This window comes from Periplaneta americana, chromosome 3, assembly GCF_040183065.1.
Source record: "Periplaneta americana isolate PAMFEO1 chromosome 3, P.americana_PAMFEO1_priV1, whole genome shotgun sequence".
In the NCBI taxonomy this organism is placed as follows: domain Eukaryota; kingdom Metazoa; phylum Arthropoda; class Insecta; order Blattodea; family Blattidae; genus Periplaneta; species Periplaneta americana.
Genome location: NC_091119.1, coordinates 203,685,110 through 203,709,443, shown reverse-complemented (window position 1 = coordinate 203,709,443; position 24,334 = coordinate 203,685,110). Strand labels below are relative to the sequence as shown.

The window sequence follows — 24,334 nt, the reverse complement described above, 5'->3', positions numbered from 1 at the left end:
CGCCAGTAGTTCATAGCATAATCCGATAGGTAGCGCACATGCATGATGGGTAAAATTGTCGAGAACGATAAATCCTCGAACGGTATAAGCCGAGCGTTAGACATTCGTTCTTGTTACAGTGATGAACTGTGTAATAACATCATAGATGTTTATCATTTCAAAACTTTGCAGTGTTTAACTAACCTCTCCATAGTACAACTACAAAACTTGCTTTAAAATGTAATATAAATGTTGTAGGTAAATGTTTTTTTCCCCCACACAGGAGAGATTTTGTTTTTGCCACATCTGATAGATGTTATTGGATATAAATGTAATTATTATAAACCGAGAACACAATCACGATAATGCAAGAACTGTATCAAGTTTTCTAGTAATAATAATAATAATAATAATCATAATAATAATAATAATAATAATAATAATAATAATAATAATAACAATAATAATAATCTCTAATAATTAGTGTATCAATCTTTGCGTCTGTAACAGTTGTGCAGCATGATTATTCGTTTTATTATATTTTCTGTGACGTTATCTCTGTACTAATATTGTTATTAATCTGCTGCTATATCAATAATATTTTGTAAAACGTTTCTACATTGTCGCAGTATATAGGCGGAACACTATTTATGGATCTAACATATTATATATGTGGTAAATCAAATATTGAATAATTATTAATTAGCAATAATAACTGTATATCGAAGTTTTTCATACTATTTTATTTATAACTTCATGTTCCTGTTTTGGTACGTTCCATTGACTGTTCCATTAAACGTTTGTCATAAACGCAGAAAATAAAGCCTTATTTTTACCGTGTGAGCAAAACATATGTGTATCTTATCTGTCGCCTTCCATACAAGATAAGACATGTCGGTGAGATGACCTTGTACTGTGCTTCTATTTATTGCGAGCGTATCACGACCGATCTTATCTCACTCGAGGGTGCGACACTCGACCGAATTCAAGCGAGCGATTTAACTCCAATACAGCAGTCTGAAATTTATGAATACTTAACCTATTCAGACAATGTGAAGTCGAAATAGATGAATAACGATTACTACAATAAAGAAATTGAATGTTATTCTGTAATACTAATTGAGAAAAGCGAAATACAGATTTACAAATGTTAATCACATGTACTACGCTTTTCTCTTGTTGTTATAACAAGAAATACCTTTTCATTATCTGCTGAAATCATAATTTAATTTACACATTTTATATTATAATTACAAATAACCTGATTAATACATTAATTAAATGAACAATTGTTATGAAAGAGTGTCTTTTTCTTTAGATACAATGGACATAGAATTAGAAGATGAAGATGAAGATGTGGAAGTAGGATTTCGCACTTTATTTAGTACAACGGATTCATGCTCATCGATTTACGTGGAAACAGTTGGCGACACTGACTAAACAAAAGAACGACCATGCGATAAATTGATAGTGATAAATCTAGCTGCAGAAATTAGCGCGATGTTTGACTGTGATTGGTTGGAATTCAAAATTGTATTACACTTCATTGGCCGAAAATGGAATGACGTCATATAAACGAAATAGTTGTATAATTTCCGTTAAGTTGTACGTAATTATGCGTAGGTAAGTGATGAAATTAAAATTACTCTTATAATAATTGTTGTCGCACTTACAAGGGAAGGGTTTCGGCTCGAACAGGAATTTCATATCCAATATTTGTATACAGGCCCATCTTTACATCTCTGAAAAGCTCCCAAAAGGATTCGTTTGTGTAGTATGTGGTTTGTCTGTTAGAGCACTGCACAAGTTAAGGGGATGGGACACCTTACCCGTAAGCCTAGCCTAGCCTAGAAGCTAGTGCGAGTGGTAAAATGTCTAAAGCCCATTTAAGAACATTTTTCTCCAACGTTCTGTGTGAAAATATTGTATGTATGTATGTATTTATTCACACTGCAATGGGTATATACCCGTTGGCAGTGGTAACTAATTACCAGGGAACGGATTTATATGGACTAAAAATATATGAAATATGTAAATATATATGTAGTTATTTTTACCAAAATATGGAATTAAATATGGATTTTTACCAAAATATGGAATTAAATATGGACTTAAAATTATAAAAAAATGACTATGTACGTTAAATATTGGTACATTTTAATCAAACTAAACAAAAAATATAATGGACGTACCTTATCTTCCAATGTAGTTTCAACAAAACACAATTTTTATTGTCTGTTACCATAACAATAGGTTACAAACATTTCTTTCAAGTGCTGAAAAGTGAATCTTCTTCTATTGTCTCTGAGGATAGATTTATACTGACTAAAAGAGCGTTCGACGTCACAAGAAGTAACTGGTACATAATTCAATTTCACAATGTCTGCTGGGGATAAGTCCAAGTTAATCTTCACTGTTGATTCACCACTCATCACAGCAACAACCTTTTGTAGTTCTTCATATCCAGGGTTTTTTGAAAGTACAGTGTCCACCTTAGCTCTTACTGCATCTGCAACTTTACCTCTACCACGATTCAGTTGTTCCACAGTACTATTTATAATTTCAAAACTTTCAGATAGTGAAAGGTGCCTATTTTGGAGACTTTTGAGCGTTTTTATGATGCATGAAAACGTATGCTGAATGTGAGCTAAGTCATTCTTCACACTTATGTCACAGGTAACTGTTTTCGCAGTATCAATTGAGACTGCATCTTCAGAGTCCAATGCAAGGAGAACATTGTTAATAGAGTCTATATGTTCGGCATAATATTCAACTGCTTCTAGCCATGTACCCCATCTAGTTAAAATTGGCTTTGGTGGCAATGGAATTTCAGGGTACATTTCTTTCAACACGTTAACTCTACTGGGAGCTTTGAGAAATACTTTTTTCACTGATGAAATCAACAAATCTACTTTAGGGAAATTGTCTCTGACCACTTCTGCCACACGATGAAATGCATGCGCCACACAAGTAAAATGAGTCAATTTAGGATATACAACAGATAATGCTTGTCCAGCTTTGACCATATAAGGGGCAGCATCGCTAATAAAGAATAACACATTATCGTACATAATACCCTTTGGCCACAGGATACCCATAGCTTCGTTGAACAGTTTAACTATAGTTTTGTTATTGCACTTTTCTAGAACATCACAATGTAAAAGAATTCGTTCAGAATATTGTTCACTTAACAAACCGATAACTACATTACCAACAAGTCTACCTTCTTTGTCGGGAGTCTCATCAATGGAAACCCAAATTGAACTATCTTTAATTTCATCTCTTATCTTCTGTATTGTCTCATCGTAGATGGATGGAGCATACGTCTTCCTAAGTGTTGACTCATCCGGGATTGTATGTTGAGTATATTTTTCAAGGAATTCCCTGAAGACCTTATTCTTTAGTTTGTAGAGAGGAATATCAGCAGAGATGAGAGAACGGCACAGGTCGATGTTAAACTCAGATCTTACATTCGATGTTGTTGGTTGTGTTAAAAACAATTGTCTCTGCTTGGAATTTAGTTGTTTGTTGGCCTGATGTTTACTAGTTGTAATGTGTTGTTGCACCAGGAACTTTTGTGTAGATGATACTGCACACTGACACAAATTACAAAATAATATTTTATTGTCAGTTGATAAACCATCTTCTTTAAATTCTGAAATGTAACTTGTTAGTTTTGATTTTAAATTGACTGAATGACGTACTTTTGGCATATTTACCGTCTTTATAGTATGATTTACAAAACTGAACCTATGTGTACTCTGACTGGCATTTAACTGTTGAGCTGCACAACTGAAGTCTGTTAAAAATTTTAAATTAAATTAATACAGTTTTGTAACTTACTTTCCCATTGTTGATAGGACTGCTAATTTTCAAATAACTCTGATGTTAAAGGGATTACTGAACATGTGTTTAAATCTCTATTGTTGAAATGTATTTTTAAAAGTTAATGGAATTTTGTTTTGTTTTATTGTTAAACCTAATATAATATGGACTGTTTTATATGAAATATGGAAAATATATGGAAATTAACGAAAATATGTACTAAACTCTAAAATATGGAAAAATATGGAAAATAAAAGTAGGATTTTTCAACCCTACACATTGTGAAACATAAAGATAATGCAAAATATAAATTATATTAGCTTTATAAGTAAATATGTATTTACATATAAATCCTTTCCCTGCTAATTACACTCAATAATTACAATAATAAACTTATTAATTAAAAATACAATTAATAATAATGCTAATAATTAATACTAATAATAATAATAATAATAATAATAATAACAACAACAACTACAACAGGGAATATACTAAATTAAATGAAACGATCACTTAAAATAACATTTGAAATATTCTAATTGCAGCTAATCAAAAATGTTGTGTGAGTCATTGAATGAGCACAAGAACACGTCCTTAATAAATGATTCATTCCAATGCTAAGACATGGAATGTATGATCATTCCGCCTAAAAAACTAAACATATCCAGCCTCTGAATATCTATTTCCTTAGACAATACAAAATATATGCTCGGAGGATAACAGATTGCATAAGGACTCTTGCTGAGAATCCAGAACTTAACTTGGGAAATCGAGTGTTTATAATGAAAATGCACTCTGTTATTCATAACCAGTTGTCTGCTCCAGTGTACCGCCCTATGCTTCAGTATTCCTGGCAGTCAGGTGGTTACGTGAATCCTGAACAAGTCTCGAACTTCAAAAATGTAATTCAGGTGGCATTTGATTTTTCAGCACTGGAGTGTGGTTCAGAAGATTGTTCAGGTGTTGCTTCTGCGTGTTGTGCTTATTGCTCTGCTCCATGCTGTTTCATGCATTTTATAGAGAATCCTCATGCACATTTTTGAAGAAGTGTATTGGCCAATACCAACCAAACGGAGAGTTACACAAATGAATGCTTTTAGGGTCTTTATCACCACTGTGAGGTAAGCCTCTGTACAAATTTTTAACCAAAAATTCCTGTTCGAACCGAAACCCTTCCCTTGTAAGTAGGCGCGTCAGGGGTGATCATTGACTTGAGCAGAAATAGTTAGGCCTAATGAAGGATTTGAATATAGTTACGCAATCCGTCATAGATCGTAAACTGGACATGTTGTTAGAGAATTTCTTGTTTTCATTATTCGGTACATTTTCTCGTACACAATAATATCATCGATGAAACAAGGAAAATTACACTCTTCATTTCAATCCGAACCTCCCTATTCTCTCTCTCTCTTTTTTTCAGACTTTTTTAATGGCATAAATTCGTGATAGGGCAGAGTTCAGAACGCAGAGGATATTTCGCCATAGGCTACAATTAATTATATGCGTCAGAGATATTTTTAACTTAGAAAATCGATGTTACTTGTTTTATCGAAACGAACCCTCTAATTAAACTAACAGCATTCTCTTTTATAGATAACAGACTCCATGATTTATTAATGCAAGGTCTGTCTGCAACTCTCTGAGGCAGAAGGCAGTTTTTTTTTTAAATCTGTGTAACATTAGGGTCATCGGTGGCATTGTGCAAAGAAGAAGGAAACCCCAACATTTTGAAAAAACCGTCACTTTGTTCATTATTTTGATTTAAGATCGAAAGAGAATCTGACTTAGATAGGTGTTGGGTAACTTTCGGTGTTGGACCCCGGACTCATTTCACCGGCATTATCACCTTCATATCATTCAGACGCTAAATAACCTAGATGTTGATACAGCGTCGTAAAATAACCCAATAAAATAAAAAAACTTAGATAGGACCCATGTTCTTCAATTACATTTTAACCCGAAATACTGGTCTGTGAGAACGGTATGGTATTTTGTTTCGTGAATATTTGCAACACTGCTTAATATTACGTCGTATTCTTTGAGCTATGTTTTCTTTAGTCCATCTTTAGGTGTCCTGTAATCTGGTTGTAATTTATATTTGTTCAGTGCATTGTTGCCGCTATTTCTTATTAAATTACATAATTCTGTGGCCGGGAGGAAAAAGGTCCTAAGTAAAAATTTTATACTTTTCAGGAGAGCAGTAGAAAGATTGAAATTGGTGTCAATTACAGAGTTTTTTTTTTAATTAAGAGGTTTTTCCTGCATTTTATTTGTTTATATTCTTCTAAACCCATGTATGGTGGGTCCCTATCACCACGGCATGGCGCGTCCTCTGGTTGCGGATAGAGGAGACGGCCTCCAGATATGGAGGGTAGCTGCGAATATATTGAATAAGCAGTCGTGGACAGCCGATAAGGGGTGGTCCTCCAGCTTGGGGGTTGGGCGAAGGGCTAACAACCCATCACCGTAAAAGAAAAACAGCTTGTTACGAATCCCTACAATAAGAGGGATGAAGTTACAGGAGAATGGAGATGGGCAGGGCATGTAGCACGTATGGGCGAATCCAGAAATGCATATAGAGTGTTAGTTGGGAGACCGGAGGGAAGAAGACCTTTGGGGAGGCCGAGACGTAGATGGGAAGATAATATTAAAATGGATTTGAGGGAGGTGGGATATGATGATAAAGACTGGATTAATCTTGCACAGGATAGGGACCGATGGCGGGCTTATGTGAAGGCGGCGATGAACCTTCGGGTTCCTTAAAAGCTATTTGTAAGTATGTAAGTAAATATTCTTCTAAAATAGGTAATGTTGGTCATTAAACAATTTTCTTAATTATTTCCAAAAATAGTCGCACTTAAGCCCTTTGAAGACTAGAACCCGAACTGAGTATAAGGGACTATGTAAACATAAGACCTTTTTCATGTCAAAATAAATGAGAAATGTAAATTATTAGGAATGCAAAATGGGTCCATCACTCTTTCATCATATGATGACGCAGAATATCTGCATGGAAATATCATATGTACTTCGGTACATCAAAATATATATTATAGGACTGTTTACCCTGGTGCTTAAAGTTTTAAAAGGAAAGGACATCAGTATGTGATAAAATGGCTAAAATACAAGTTAGACCTTTTTAATAGGGAAGCATGGAAAGTAAACATGTGATGTTTTTAAGGAATAAAGTATTAAATATACTTAAGTCCTTTATTCTGTGTGTGCTCGATTCAAAAAGTACTTAGGACATTTGGTAACGCTCTATAAATTCAGTCAGGAGTCTTATTTGACTTTAGCCGTTTTACCAGATTGTAGAGAATTGTTTCCGCTTTCAGAATATAATAAAAATCTCATTTTCACAAAAAATTGACTTGAGACCTTTTTCCTCCCGGCCACAGAACCGCATAGAAACTCTATGTACTTGGCGATTTTTCCAGATCAGATGGTAGTTTCATGTTTTAAAATCTACTAAGAAAATTAAGTTTGGACGTATTTTTCATTAGCAATTAAGGGAACATTCAACTTAAAAATTGCAGAAAAAGTGTCATAGAAATGAAAAATTAAATTTCTACACTAATTTACGTGACAGAACTAAATCAATACGCAGAATTCTTCCCCTATTCATTGAGAAGTCACAGTCAAATGCACAAAGCCAAAAAAAAAATAAAAAATGATAATTAAAAGTGATATTTCAATTAATGATTAATTAAAAATTGAAATATTTTTTATTTTATTTTGAAAAGTATTGGATCTAATGAGCTGAGACTTTGCATGTTACTTTCCGTGTGTATATTAAACTTTTTCCCCAAATTTGAAAAAGATTGGTCAAATAGGAAAAAAGTTCCAAAATATAGTTGAGTGTCCCCTTAAGCTCTGTTTTGAAAACGTTAATACTCACAGAATATGCTCCTCATGTATACATTTTATATTTCATAGAAAAAAGGAAGAAATATATTCTGCTTATCGAAATTTATATTTCATTCACTGTCTGAAAATCCGCACTTTCAGCATATATTTAGATTTGTGACAAGAGATATTTTTAACCCCAAATTTTGGGATAATCCCAGTTTCCAGGCATATGACAACCCTATCCGTATGCATAATTTCGAGGTGGTGTCCAACTTAAAACGTAGAAGGTCTCTTGTAATCTTCTCCTTCGACTAGTCGCTATGCTACAGTTGTCATGGCTACCAAAATCACAGAACACTATTATCTTATTTACACAGACTCCTGCCCCTTAAAACTGCTTGCTCTAATCGAAGTGACGTAACGTTTCATCTTTGAGGATTATCAAAGAATTTCCATCGCGAATGTTTGGCCAATGGCAGCTGCAACAACACTCATCAGCCGGAACAACGAGGCCGATCTATTGCGGTGCAGAACTGCCATGTTTTGATTCCATCGGCCCTGCATGTATAACTTAACCGGGAGGAAATGAAGCCATACCTCCATGGTGACAATACTAATCCCTTGCACAGTGAACAAACATCAAGGAAGCGGGCGAATGTTTGTTGTTAATATGTTATCCCCCCGTGCAGAGGCTCGGATAAGATTCACAGTTAATTGCTACTTGAGGTGCCGTGTCTCGCCATTGTTGGCTCTTAGTTGTGCAACTATCTTGCTGCGCATTGTGTTGTTTATTTTATGACGAGGCGCCGGACTTGGCCAAGTTTCAGAACACATCATCACGTGGATCTCTCCCTCCCTCCCTCTCTCTCTCTCTGCAAGCTTAGCATTCAAAATCAAGTCTCAGCGCTGCTGGAGATGCTCCCATGGGATCGCTTTCCCGCTTCTCTGTGGCGGTGGCAAATTACAAGAGATCCCGTGTTCATTTCAGTTTCCGCTGCTGGAGTTTCGTAATTGAAACTTTTGCTTGATAGAGGATTTAATCTACCTTGAACCAAGTTTATCAAATTCACGTTCCACTAAATACAATGTACGTGCTGCTCTTATCACACTCTTGCTTTTATTAATTGTGGACTTTAATATATAAAACTGAACATACAAACTGTCTTAAAAGAACAGAAATAAAACAGTGCAACATGGCGTTCACTTGACCTCAAAAGCAGGCACCCAGTTCAGGCCGTGTCTTCTTACTTCACACCCTAAGGATGAAACCAGTTTTCCCCCCTATTACCACATATATTAGTGGAATATAGTGATTTTCAAGTTCTCAGGTTTAATTTTCTTTTGTTAACTTTGTTTCGAATTTCCAGTACTTACTAAACAATAAATTGGCAGTTACTTTTTTTTACTTGATTATTTAATGACGCTGTATCAACTACTGGGTTGAATAATTTCGAGGGAAAAATTGTTCAAATCTACTTTACAGGGAGTTATACCTGAAAGCTTGATTTGCAACTACTGGTTATTAGTAGACCTCGGATTTTTAGACACTTAAAAACTAATTTCTAGGCACCTAAAATAGGCCCTGAATTTATCAAAATCGATTTAGGCACATAAAAATACAATTTGACTTCTATCCACACAAAATACAGTGACTATACAGAGTAGACCGTAAATAATATGATTAATTCTGGTGGATGGTTCCTTAGCAACGAAAAAGTCGAACACCAGTTTGCTTTGTTTTGAACAGTTTTTCAGAAAAATGTTAATTTTAAAATACATGAGTTACGAAATCGTGCAACGCTGTGTAATCAGCAGGGAGTGCACATAAGACTGTGTTGCTCTGAACAACCCCTTCACCTGACTTGTTATGAACAGGGAGGTTGAAGGTCAATGGCACGGACATTGTTTTTAAACTCGTAAGAAAATATAGATGATATACCGTTTAATTTTTGTGTTTAAACTGTGTTAGAGAGAGGAGAATGAACAAAGCTCATTTCACGTTAAACAGTATCTTGGAAAATTTAAAATAAAGCTTAAAGAATACCATCCCATCGCACCTCCTCATACTCATCTTCTTTCACAATAGCCGTGCCAAGACTCTGGAATTCGCTACCTGCTAGCATCAGGGACTGTCGAAATAAAATTGAATTCAAACGAAAACTTACTAGGCACTTGGTCAGTAATTGATTACTTGTAAATAGTTTCTTTAATGTATCACAAAATATTTCAATATTCAGTAATTTCATCACTATAAAATTTTGTTATTCTAGATTTAATTTGTAATTCAGTAAATATAAAATATTCGTTGTTTCTCTATGATAAATTATCTAGCTTTAATTATTTAGGTAATCTTTTCGTACTTTGATTTTATTGTAATTGTAAATTTAATACTAATTGTAATGTTATTTGTAATTGTAATTGTAAATCTAATACTAATTGTAATTTTATTGTTGATATTGTAGTTGGAATCTCCTGGTAGAGGGGCAGAGAAGGCCTGACGGCCTTATCTCTACCAGGTTAAATAAATAAATACTAATACTAATACTAACACAACCTAGTTTTAATTAAATGTTCAGAAAACGCAGACAATAAGATACGCTTATTTGAAACTAAATTGAAAAGTTGAAGACATATTTTTACTCCCCCATTTCAATTGAATACTCTAGAGAACGTATACAATAATGGTGCTTATGTAACGTTATAAAAACAAAATTTTAAAACATTTAAAACTATAAAGGAAAAAATAAAAATACGATAGGCCTATGCTTATTTTACGTTAAACGAACTGAATTAAAAATATTATTTTTGAACTCTTCGATTTAATTTTAATTAAATATTCGGTGAACACAGACAAGAAAATCTTATTTTACGTTTTATAAATCTAATTAATGATTAAAAAACTCCGTTTGTCGTACTATAAGCATTTTCTTCAGCTAATTAGAAACAGTTTCCTCCCACTTTAATTTTTATAGTAGTAACCACGTACAAGAAATGAAATATCCCTTAAAAGCAATTTTATTGTGTGTGTCATGTTTACATTTCTCGTTGTCTTACCTATTGACCTCTCCAAAAAACAGAATTGAGAGAACAGTCTTAAAATGTAAAAATAAGTATATGCTGTAATTTAAGAAAAATGTGTTTTTTGGCACACTCTGTATACACGAGGATATAACTTTTCTAAATTATGTGCAAAATATTAAGCGATATGGATCTGACACTTTTTTATTGGCATAAAAATATAATACAATGGAACTGTAAATATACAAAATTCTAGCTGTCCCCTGAAACAGAGTGTTCTCGTGCTCAGGGGAGGATTCGATAAAGTTACATGCATATATTACAATAAAATAACAACTAAAAATTAATATTTACTCATAACAAATTGCTTACTTACATTTTTAAATCTGAAACTGTTGGAGTTAAATACATAATTGCACCGCCATGTTTGTTTTTAAAGAGATGAACGTGTTTCCATGCTTTCCACGGCCTTCTGAATCATAAACCGCAAAAATTGTATTTCTGTCTCATTTCTTTGCTGTGAAATAGTATTTCAAAGAGTGTGTATATCAGTTTGGGACACTTTGTAGATGTGCGTATTTCTTTATTAATTTGTTAGAAATTCTAAGGCCGATATTAGTACTGTGGTTGAAAACAGTGCTCGTTAAACACTTGGGTTCAAACAAATGTACTGTATCCATGCTTTTGGTTTTGTGTTTGTAAGTATATGATCTGAAATATGTGGATTTTTATGTATAAAATTTAATAACACTTTCATATAAATTTGATGTATATTCAAAACTTAACATTCTAAGAATAGTTTTTCGGTAGGGTCATCAAATTTTTTTAGACATATTTCCTTTGTTCTTTTGTGTAATAACTCCAGTGGATTAAGGTTAGTTTTATAAGTACTACCCTATCCTAGAACTCGCGTTACGGAATGCGCGCTGGTTCGATTCCTCATGGGGGAAGAAATTTTCTCATGAAATTTCGGCCAGTGTATGGGACCGGTGCCCACCCAGCATCGTGATGCACTTGGGGAGCTACGATAGGTAGCGAAATCGATTGTGAATACCAGCTATAACGGCTGGGGGGATCATCGTGCTAACCACGCGATACCTCCATTCTGGTTGGACGATCGTCCATCTCTGCTTCAGCATGTGGGCGTGAGGCCAGCAGCCGGCTGGTCGATCTAGGCCCTTCAAGGGCTGTAGCGCCACGGATTATTATTACCCTATCCTAATATTCCATATTGGGTTACAGACTGAAATAAGACAAGGTAAACTGTACATAGTACATCTACTATTAAATAATTTCATAACTGAACAAAATCTATATATATAATTTGAACTGGTAATGGAAATTACGGGAAAACGGCTGACCGGATTTTAATAAATGACCCCTCATTTTGAAGCTTGGAATCCAAAGTTTTTCGGAAAAGTAGTAGTTTTCAGTGAAATGTCAATTTTCCTACATCATTTTCCTTTTTTCCGAAATCCATCTTTCGTCAGTTTTGAGAACTAATTAATTGTATTCCCGGCCGACTTCATTGAATTTCAGAACAAAACACACACTACAATAAAGAATAGGCTATTACACGAAGGCAGTGACCTGCAGGATTGCCGACATATTTAGAGCTCAATTCAATTTGTTATTAAAAACTGATTCTGCAGTGTATAATTTTCTGAGTACAGCTGTGTATTGGATATTCAAATCTACGAAACTTGAGGTGGTTTGATTACATTATTACCATTAGAAATTAAATATTATTGTAGTTAATATCATGATGCATCTATTTTTCATTAATTGTACATAATATTGATGCTATATTAATGACATGAAAGTGAAACGTTTTGTGGTCATTTAAGTAAATGTAGAGAATATCTTAATTTAGATCTTCATTTCTATTACTGAGTGGCTGCTATATATAACTACAAAACTTAAGTAAGATAATAATATTGTTATTAAAAATCAAATATGTTTATACTTATTAACCCAGTGGGGTTGGGTCATTTTCATATACTTAATGGCGGTGTAGTGTAGATATTGATATGTGTCATTGTCTTCAGTATTGGCTCGAGAGAGCGCAAAAATTACAGTTCCTAAGAAAAGATCAAAAGGTATTACCTACTGATAAAATAAGAGACCTAGAAATGTTTGTAATCTCCAGATCATTTCAGCAAGATCTCTTAGTAGGATAAAATGATTTTACGCTGTACATTTCAAGTTCTACATGCAGCAGTTATACGAAAATGCTATTGTTCGAAAGCTTAGCAAACCTGACATTTTTTTAACTTTTGCCTACAATCCACAATGATCTGAAATAGCTACTGCTATCGTCCTGACATTGATACTTGCGTTTTCGCGTTGAAACTCAAAAACTGAAGTTGGATAGGTTCAAGAGAAAGTATTTGGCCTAAAAATATCCATTGAGAGGGAGTATGCTTCATTATTATAGAAGCAAATAACTATCAAAAAGACAAGTATTCTTCATTGAAAATAAATCTGAAAAATTTTTATTTGAACGTCTAACGAACTTAGTTTGCAGCAGTATTTGCTGCACAAGCCACTAATATATATATAATTTGAACTGGTAATGGAAATTACGGGAAAACGGCTGAACGGATTTTGATAAATGACCCCTCATTTTGAAGCTCGGAACTCAATTTTTTTTTTTCAGAAAAATAGTAGTTTTCAGTGAAATGTCAATTTTCAACATAATTTTCCTATTTTCCAAAATCCATCTGTCGTCAGTTTTGAGAACTAGCTAAACTAGCTAATTGCATTTCAGAATAAAAAAAACACACACTACAGTAAACAATATTACACGAAGGCCATGATCTGCAAGAATGTTGACATATTTAGAGCTCAAATTAAATTGGTTATTAAAAACTTAACTTACTAAAAATAATTTACAGGTTCGATTCTATGGTGTGTAATTTTCTGAGTACAGTTGTGTATTGGATATTAAAAACTACAAAACTTGAGGTGGTTTGATGACATTATTACCATTAGAAATGAAATTATTGTAGTTAATGCCATGATGTGACTATTTTTCATTAATTATACATAATATTAATACTATAATGCACCATTTTGAGGTTACGTAAGTAGATGTAGAGAATATCTTAAATTAGATCTTCATTTCTATAATTTACTGACTGGCGGCTATATGTAACTACCAACCTTACGTAAGATAATAATATTGTTATTAAAAATAAAATATTTGTAACTTACTCATAAAATAAGAGGCCTAGAAAATTTTCTAATCTTCCGATCAGCATGATCTCTTAGCAGGATGAAATGATTTTATGCTCTGCATTTCAAGCTCTATATGTAGTAGCTATACCAAAATGCTATTGTTCGAAAGCATAGCAAACCTAACATTTTTTTAGCTTTCGCCCACAATCTACAATGACCTGAAATAGCTACTGCTATCGTCCTGACATTGATACTTGCGTTTTCGCGTTGAAACTCAAAAACTGAATTTGGATAGGTTCAAGAAAAAGCATTTGGCCTAAAAATATCCATTCAGAGGGAGTATGTTTCATTATTATGGAAGCAAATAACTTTAAAAAATATGATATTTCTTCATTGAAAAGAAATCTGAAAATTTTTTATTTGATCGTCTAATGGAAGAAGCCACTAGTAATATATATTTCTACGTAATTTATTACAAAGATAATTAATATGTTTGTCCCATTTCAGATGTTAATCAATAATGATTCCTAAATATTTAACCTCAGAAGATTCATTTATAATTAGATAATAAATATAGCATTTAACACTCACATTATAAAGTTATTAGCAATATTCCATACTTATTGTTCACCCTGTATAGCTTAATTAATTATAGAAAACCTCTAAAAGTGCTAGATCCTACGCTGAACGTATCCTCACACTCATAACGATTATAGTTTTTCTCCTCTCCAAGGTAAATTAAATTCTTGTACACCCTGTGTTAATTCGCAAGTTTTTCCGCCACACGACTGCAGTCCTTGCTGATTAATTCGTCCTGCGTAACGTGACTGTATTGTTAAGAAATCAATATGATAACTGGGTACCGTGTCGCCAAGCTGTATGCACCGTGCGTCGCAGGTAATCATGTATGTGGGCTTGTTTAGCCTGCGGACGTCGGCCAGAATGGAAACAAACGCGAGTCAGCTGAGTATGAAACACGAGTCCAACCTTGAAGTCCTGGTGGGTCTGCGTTTCAAACTCTGAAAGCAGCAAACAGCTCCGTCATATTGCACGGCGCCTTACGTAAATCTTCATGATAATGCGGTTTGTTACGTGTGGGCCGCGCCACGCATGTGATGATAAACAAGGAAGTCAGCCTGGTGAACAACGCTTATAAACAGAGACCACACTATAAGAAGAATCAGTAGGGACAACTCTTGTCGGCACCTTTGGTGTTGTTAGTACTAAATTCAAGCTCAGTAAGGTCTAGTTCTCTATGTCGCTAGTATCAAACCACTATCAAAATATTAGTAAAATATTTATTTATTTATTTATTTATTTATTTTATTGGTCAGTAATACGAATAATCTTGTATGTACAGGGACATCATTTTATTTTTACTAACATTTTTAATATTAACCTGTCTATACCTTTAGAGAACCGGAAACACCGCTTGCTCCCCTCTCCAAGACTGGAGTTCGATGATACTGGCGTAAAACACAAATCACTCTACTAGGTATAGGATGGAAGAAAAGTAGTTCATCCATTTACGTAAACTAGGAAATATCGCGATTTTGAGTTTGATAATTTTCATTAGGTTTTTATTTAATGAAAGTACAGTACTGTATTAAGAATAAGTGTTTTTACTCACGAAGTGAGTTATCCATGCGAACGTATTCATTATGCAGTGTATACTGTCTACAGCACATTAGCGTACAATATAGAGAATGAAGTTAAATTGAAAAATAATCATAATACGAATATTTAAACACAATTTTGAAAATGGTGGCCGTTCATTTCGATACAGGCTTCAGTTCTTTTGTGCATATTATCGCACTATAGACTATTGCATCTAATTCCAATTGCCAGTTTCGTCCTTCGTACTAGTAACTCATGTTGAAATAAGTCTGTACCTACTCTGCGTACTGTACATTTAATCTTCACTTCTGCCCGACCCGAAAATATAAAATTACTCAGACATGCTATCTACTGTCCGTCTAAGTGGTTATGCCGCAGGATCGTAGAAAGGGAGGAAATCACGTTACAGTTAATTACTTAACGAGGCCCTTTTATTTAAGTTAAATTAAACAGCTGTATAATATTACGTAAACGTCCAATTCTAAGAGAAATTAATATTTTTAGAAAAGAGCTAAGACAGCTCAGCTTTTACAGAGGGGCGAGCAGAAGCAGGTGGGGGAAATCGGGATGCGACATAGGCAAACGGACAGTACCTGTGCGAAAATATGATTCAATATTGAAAGCTCTTTCGTCACTGGAAAACGCGAACATATTTCTGGAACGTACTATACTCAGTAACTCAGTACTTCTTACTATCTGCGGTCTTGGTTCTGTGTGGAGTTGGAACTTCCTTAGTAGAAGGGGTGGGAGTGAAGTACATTAAAAAACTCAGGTACAGTAAAAATTGAAGTAAAAATAAAATGATGTTCCTGTATATTATCTATCAATATTATGTCGCTAGGAAGTCAAAATACTTATATCCATTGTTGACGTTCATGTTCGCAATTGACAGCAACGGACGCCATGATGTATTATGTTGTACTTGGATCAATTTTACCAACGTAAGCCTCAAACAGTGACTTGAACGTTAGCGTCATTTAGTGAATATTTTCATGATGATTGCATACGGAAGTAATTATTATTCTGGTTATATTGCCATTCCTTTGCCTCATGTCTTTAAAATTGTTAAAAGATGAGTAATGAATGTTTTCAGTTAATATTAAATTATGCCAGCTCTGTCGTAGATGGAGATCCATCTGGTGGAGGTTCCAGACAATACACCCGGTTTCGTGACATGCGCACTCAGAATTTGTTCTCACGAAATGGCTTAGGTGTCTTTACTGTATGTTCTCTATACTGTGCAGAGACCGGAACTTTGGCAGAATGTCCTTGTAATGTATTAAATCTATCTTCATTTTGAAAGTAAATCTGTACGAATTATATATATCTTTGTGAATGAAACGTCACAGTTTTATGTTGCCCTTTTCTGCCCTTTTCTAATATAAATGCCTAATTTACAAAACAAATACTTTTTTTGCCTTTATTTGATTATTTATCTATTATTTATTCATTTATTATTAAAAATTGCCTACAGGTATATTTTAACTTATTTCTATAACCGCTACAATGAAAGTGATTTCACCGAATGTGTATTATTGTCTTTCAGTCAGTTCATATTCTCTTTGCAACAATGAGTGCTGCCGTTTAAAAATGTATAACAGTAAGCGTTTTAATTATCGCTTGTGTTTATTTGACAAGGCAACAATGAGTGCGGGTCTAACGTTATTTTTCTTTCAGTTTTCATTGCGACGTTGTTGTAGCTAGCTAAATATTTCATATCGCAACATATCAGTACAACCAAACACAAAAATGCACTTTCCAAGGCTACTGGGAAGAAGATTTCTTTGCTTCCAACAGTAATTGCAACATCGAGTCGAAAATCTCAATTTGCATTCGACTTATGTAAAGCTTTTCTTGCTGCCGAAATCCCTTTGTGGAAAGTGCAAGGTTGTGGGTCTAGTGCAAGGTTTTTGTAACTGCCTTTTATTGCGTATTTTAGCTATTTATAATGCCTTTTTTCCTGCCTATTTTAGCTATTTATAATGCCTTTTTTCCTGCCTATTTTAGCTATTTATAATGCCTTTTTGCCTGCCTATTTTACGTGGTACATTCATTAAGTTCTGAGACTGAGGGTACAGTGGCGGTGTGGTGCACTAGAACGGATAGGTGGCGCCGTGATGTGGTACCTTGTCAGTTAGTCTCTCGTCCCAGCATCATACAGTTACGTGCATATAGTGTAAGCAGAACTACGGTCTTTGTTGTGACGGTGATTTGAATGCGCGCGTCGGAACTCGAGTATGTCGCAGTTTGAGCAACGGGCAAACGTCACGTTCTGTCAGAAATTAGGCGAAACTGCTATAACCGATCATAACTGGAGACGAAAGATGGTGTTTCCTTTACGATCCGCAACTGAAGCGACAATCCGCCACCTGGAAAACGCCATTATTTTCACGACAGAAAAATCCGCAACAAGACAGGTCAAAAGGCAAGGTGATGCTTTAACAGTTTTTTTTATTCAAATGGAATTGTTCACATAGAATTCATCCCACAAAGTGCAACTGTAGACAAGATCCTCTACAAAGAGATTCTTGGCCGTTTACGCAATTCAATTCGTCGTAAGCGTCCTGAGCTTTGGCATAGGAAGAATTGGCTGTTGCTACACGACAACGCCCCTGCACATCGCTCCATCCTTGTCCAAGAGGAACTTGCAAGGCAACAGGTCGCTGTTTTGCCACACCCTCCGTACTCACCTGATCTCGCACCATGCGATTTTTTTTTCTCTTTCCCCTCATGAAATCAATCCTACGTGGGCGTAATTTTTATGCGGCCGAAAAGGTCATGACTGCCACAAGAGAAGCCGTACGGCATCTTCCTTCCAACATCTTTCAGCAGTGCTTCCAGCAGCTACACCAACGTTGGCAGACGTGCATAGCGGCCAACGGCGACTATATTGAGGGAGGATGTCGATCTGTTTAAGTGTACGCCGTATCACGCGGCATCTTCTGAGACATCCAGATTCTTGTGGGTGCCTACCCTTCAGGCGTCAGTGTCAGAACTTAATGACTGTACCACGTAGATATTTATGATGCCTCTTTTCCTGCCTATTTTAGATATTTATGATGCCTTTTTTCCTGCCTATTTTAGCTATTTATAATGCCTTTTTGCCTGCCTATTTTAGATATTTATGATGCCTTTTTCCCTGCCTATTTTAATGATTCATAATGCCTAAACTTCCGGTGTATGCTTATAAATATCATAAATGAAAACATTACGAGCAATAGTTGGAAAATTAGAGGGGGTGGAAAAAACAAACGAAGAGAGAAAGAAAAATAGAGGGAAAGAGAAAAAGAGTGGGGAGAAAGGAGGGCAGACATAGTGAGAGAGAAAGAAGGAATGAATGAAGGAAAGAAAGAAAGAAAGAATGACTGAAAGAAGGAAAGAAAGAAAGGAAGAAGGAAGGAAAGGAAGAAAGAAGGAATGAATGAAACAAAGAAAGAAAGGAAGAAAGAAGGAAAGAAAGAAAGAAGGAAAGAAAGGAAGGAAGGAAGAAAGAAGGAAAGAAAGGAAGGAAGAAAGAAAGAAAGGAAGGAAGAAAGAAGGAATGAATGAAAGAAAGAAGGAATGAATGAAAGAAAGAAAGAAGGAAAGAAAGGAAGGAAGAAAGAAGGAAATGAAGAAAGAAGGAATGAATGAAAGAAAGAAAGAAAGAAGGAAAGAAAGAAAGGAAGGGAGGAAGAAAGAAGGAATGAATGAAAGAAATAAAGAAAGAAGGAAAGAAAGGAAGGAATGAAGAAAGAAGGAAAGAATGAAAGAAGGAAGGAAGAAAGAAAGGAAGAAAGAAAGGAGGGAGGGAAGGAAGGAAGTAAGGAAAGAAAGAAAGAAAGAAATAAAGGAAGAATGAAGGAATGAATGAAAGAAAGAAAGAAAGAAAGAAGGAAAGAAAGAAAGGGAGGAAGGAAGAAAGAAGGAAAGAAAGAAGGAAGGAAGAAAGAAAGGAGGGAGGGAAGGAAGGAAGGAAAGGAAGGAAAGAAAGAAAGAAAGAAAGAATGAATGAATAAAAGGAAGGAAGAAAGAAAGAAAGAAAGAAGGAAAGAAAGAAAGGAAGGGAGGAAGAAAGAAGGAATGAATGAAAGAAATAAAGAAAGAAGGAAAGAAAGGAAGGAATGAAGAAAGAAGGAAAGAATGAAAGAAGGAAGGAAGAAAGAAAGGAAGAAAGGAGGGAGGGAAGGAAGGAAGTAAGGAAAGAAAGAAAGAAAGAAAGAAATAAAGGAAGAATGAAGGAATGAATGAAAGAAAGAAAGAAAGAAAGAAAGAAAGAAGGAAAGAAAGAAAGGGAGGAAGGAAGAAAGAAGGAAAGAAAGAAGGAAGGAAGAAAGAAAGGAGGGAGGGAAGGAAGGAAGGAAGGAAGGAAAGGAAGGAAAGAAAGAAAGAATGAATGAATAAAAGGAAGGAAGAAAGAAAGAAAGAAAGAAAGAAAGAAAGAACTCCACAACTCTGGACCTGACATTTCAAATAAATCATTGCCTTCAGCCTGATTTGAACCCACAGACTTCGATATAATGACAGACGTAGTAACCATCCACTACACGGCGGACCACTGAAAGGGACTCCTGAGTTTTGATTTCAGACAATAGTAATCCCCGTCCATTTTGGCTCCCCTCAGTCCACCACTGCCCACAAGGTGTTTGTTGAAAGCAGTAGTGGGGGACGCTCTCCCTTCACTTCGACACTCCTTGCCTATCATCCCCCCCCTCCCTCCCCGTTCATAATGTCCCATTCATTTATTCATGCTTTACCTTGCCATCAGTAATTCGAAATAATAGAACGCAGCGGGTTTCGAAGGAAGGGGAGGATTTAATATTATGATGAAGATACATGGAATCAAGCTGAGCTGTTGTACAAGACTGGGGGAGGGGCAGGTCGCAGTCAGTGGCGGCCGGACACGGTTCAGAGGCGGCCAGATTTGTCATAATGTCACGGGTAGTAGCACAAGATTCTCACCTTGTCTGTATTCGCGAGCGCGCAGCGCCAGTCATTTGTTCGAAGAGGTGAAGAGCTCGCGTTATATTGAATAAGACTATTTGGGTAATGATAATAAATAAATAAATATCAAAATTAGATATACTGTATCCTTATACACCCATTTTTTCTCCAATATCTGCCGAATACAAAAAATCTGATCAATAGTCTAACTTGATCTGAACGAATGTAACTGAAAAGAAATTGAAAATATTACGTTTGTTAGGATGAAATTTCTGCACATTTGAAGAACAAAGTAAAATTCCTTCAATCATTTATCATCATAATAGACTGCTCTCTTATACCGACTGAGCATATTGGGAATTAAACCAATGGCTTTCCCAAAACACGCTATGAAATGTTTCATATAAAACAATTTTTATCTCCAGAAGGAAGAAAACACGAGCAAAACTGTATTAAACTTTTTTTGTTTGAAATATTTCAAAAAGTAACCCCCTGAGATTAATTACCTTACTTACGGTTAACTCTGCGTAGTTGCAAACTTTTAACATCATTTTTTCTCGGCTTCAGTTTTTTGTATATTTTCCTTTACTAAAAATGCTGCTCTGTCTACAAATGATGTCGTAAATGTATGATTTTTTGTGAATGTTGTTGTTATTAATAACATTTCTCTACCATCTTAATTTGGATGTAATATTTTACAAAAAATAAAAAATTGTAAGTTTAAATTTATATAGGCTATTCTTATTGTGTAGTGATAGAAAACACATTTTATTATATACTTCTTAATTTAAAATCAGGAATTCGCCCCTGAGCACGAGTTCTACTCTTTTAGGGGTAAGGTATTATTTTATATGTGTATACTATATTTCATGTTCTAAGTATTATCAAATAAATAAATAAATAAAATGAGATAATATAATTATATAGTCGAATGTTCGTACAACAAAAACAGGTATAACGATATACCTTGTTGCAACGGTAACTTTGATTGGTCCCCGCGTATTTGCTATATTCTCAATAAGTTTCATCTATATGGATGTGATTTCTTTTATTAAAAGTACGCGAAATATGTTAAAAACTTAATTTTATGCATGAAAATCCCTTAATGAAAGTCCAAAATTAAGTCAAATACCGTTTATTCGCGAATTTCCAAGAGATTTAGAGAAATTCTCGAAATTACTTCATAATCACGACATTTACAACCAGATTTCATGGAGAATTCGGAGGAAAATTGACACTGGCGCTCTCAAATATAATTAAATGTTGCTTTAAAATATTTAGAAATATTGAAATTCAAATGAAAAATTCACCCTAAAAACATAAGAACGTACATTCAATATTTATAAACTGCACGAATTTTTTTTTACAGTTTTCTCAAAAATTTTAGCTAAGGACATGTACGGTTTACTTAAGGAAGAACAGATAACATGGTTATCAGATAGGAGAGGTAAATGGGGACAGAAGGCGCGATAGACCAATCAACAATTAGGAGAACGTTGTCACAGACAAGAGGTAAACGTGACATTTAAAATAACATTACCTTGTTGGACTGACAAAAGGCGTAAGTCCATAACGGTATTGTACATATCACATAAATAACAGGTAATCACATATACACTAGAAGTAATTCGAACCTACGAAACTGTGTTACAGCAATTTCGTTTCTTGGTTCAACCGCATAACGACACCTGGATTCTAATGTATTTGCTGATATTCACTCACTCACCCACTCACTCACTCACTCACTCATTCTCTTACTCACTCATTCACTCACTCACTCATTCACCCACTCACTCATTCACTCACTCATTCATTTACTCACTCATTCATTTACTCATTCACTTACTCACTCATTCACTCACTCATTCACTCACTCACTCATTCACCCACTCACTCATTCACCCACTCACTCATTCACTCACTCATTCACTTACTCAATCATTCACTTACTCACTCATTCACTCACTCATTCACTCACTCACTCATTCACTTACTCACTCATTCACTCACTCATTCACTTACTCACTCATTCACTCACTCATTCACTCACTCATTCACCCACTCACTCACTCATTCACCCACTCACTCATTCACTTACTCAATCATTCACTTACTCACTCATTCACTCACTCATTCACTTACTCACTCATTCACTCATTCATTCACCCACTCACTCATTCACTCACTCATTCATTTACTCACTCACTCACTCACTCATTCACTCATTCAATCACTCACTCATTCAATCACTCATTCACTTACTCACTCATTCACTCACTCATTCACCCACTCACTCATTCACTCACTTACTCACTCATTCACTCACTTACTCACTCATTCACTCACTCATTCACTTACTCACTCATTCACTCATTCACTCACTCATTCACTTACTCACTCACTCATTCACTCACTCATTCACTCATTCATTCACTCACTCATTCACCCACCCACTCACTCATTCACTCACTCATTCATTTACTCATTCACTCACCCATTCACTTACTCACTCACTTACTCACTCATTCACTCACTCATTCACTTACTCACTCATTCACTTACTCATTCACTCACTCATTCACTCACTCATTCACTTACTCATTCACTCACTCATTCACTTACTCACTCATTCACTCACTCATTCATTCACTCACTCATTCACTTACTCATTCATTTACTCATTCACTCACTCATTCACTCACTCATTCACTTACTCACTCATTCACTCATTCACTCACTCATTCACTCACTCACTCAATCAATCACTCATTCACTCAATTCACTTACTCACTCATTCACTCACTCATTCATTTACTCATTCACTCATTCATTCACTTACTCACTCATTCACTCATTCACTTACTCACTCATTCACTCACTCATTCACTCACTCATTCACTAATTCACTTACTCATTCACTCATTCACTCACTCATTCACTCACTCATTCACTCACTCATTCATTCACTCACTCATTCACTTACTCATTCATTTACTCATTCACTCACTCACTCATTCACTTACTCATTCACCCACTATTCATTCATTCACTCACTCACTCATTCACTTACTCATTCACCCACTATTCATTCATTCATTCACTCATTCAATCACTCATTCAGTCATTCATTCACTCATTCATTCATTCACTCATTCATTCACTCACTCATTCATTCATTCACTCATTCATTCATTCACTCATTCATTCATTCATTTATTCACTCATTCATTCATTCACTCATTCATTCATTTATTCACTCATCATTCACTCATTCATTCATTCACTCATTCATTCATTCATTTATTTTATTCCATAGATCTTACATGAGCAATGAAGCTTTAAGATGTGGAATAAGTCAAAATTTTACAATATTACAATTACAATTTTTACAAAAATTTACAGTTTTACAATTTAGTAATTTTATACAATTTTTGCAATTTTCTGTAATTTTTTTACAACAAGAGTAATAAAATGAATGTACACACATTTGACCTGAATTGGGCTCGAAGAAGAGAACGTGGCTTAAATGATATGTTACTACATACATCGTTGTTATTGCTGGAAGTTAATTTGTGTTCGTAACCATAATACACGCCTAAGTTGAGAGTTAATTACATTTCGCAGAACTACTGACAAAGTCGAACTTAATTCTTACTAAAACTTGCAAACAGCCTCGAGCGGAAGACTTGTGTGGGTCCCGACCTGACGTAATGTGCTTCTAACTTCATAATTAAATTATTACACCACAGTTTGCTATTTGTTGTTATTCTCATGATTGTTATTACTATTAAATTATAAACATTAAATCCAGACGTTTGAGATGGGCAGGGCATGTAGCACGTATGGGCGAACCCAGAAATGCATATAGTGTGTTAGTTGGGATGCCGGAGGGAAAAGACTTTTAGGGAGGCCGAGACGTAGATGGGAAGATGGGATATGA

The 24,334-nt window shown here is 35.0% G+C and overlaps 1 protein-coding gene across 2 annotated transcripts in view; it reads left to right on the top strand.

The window, feature by feature from the left end:
• Positions 1–24,334, top strand: part of LOC138696966 (insulin-like growth factor-binding protein complex acid labile subunit) — a 1,304,936-nt gene that overhangs the window by 584,469 nt on the left and 696,133 nt on the right. The window lies entirely within an intron of this gene.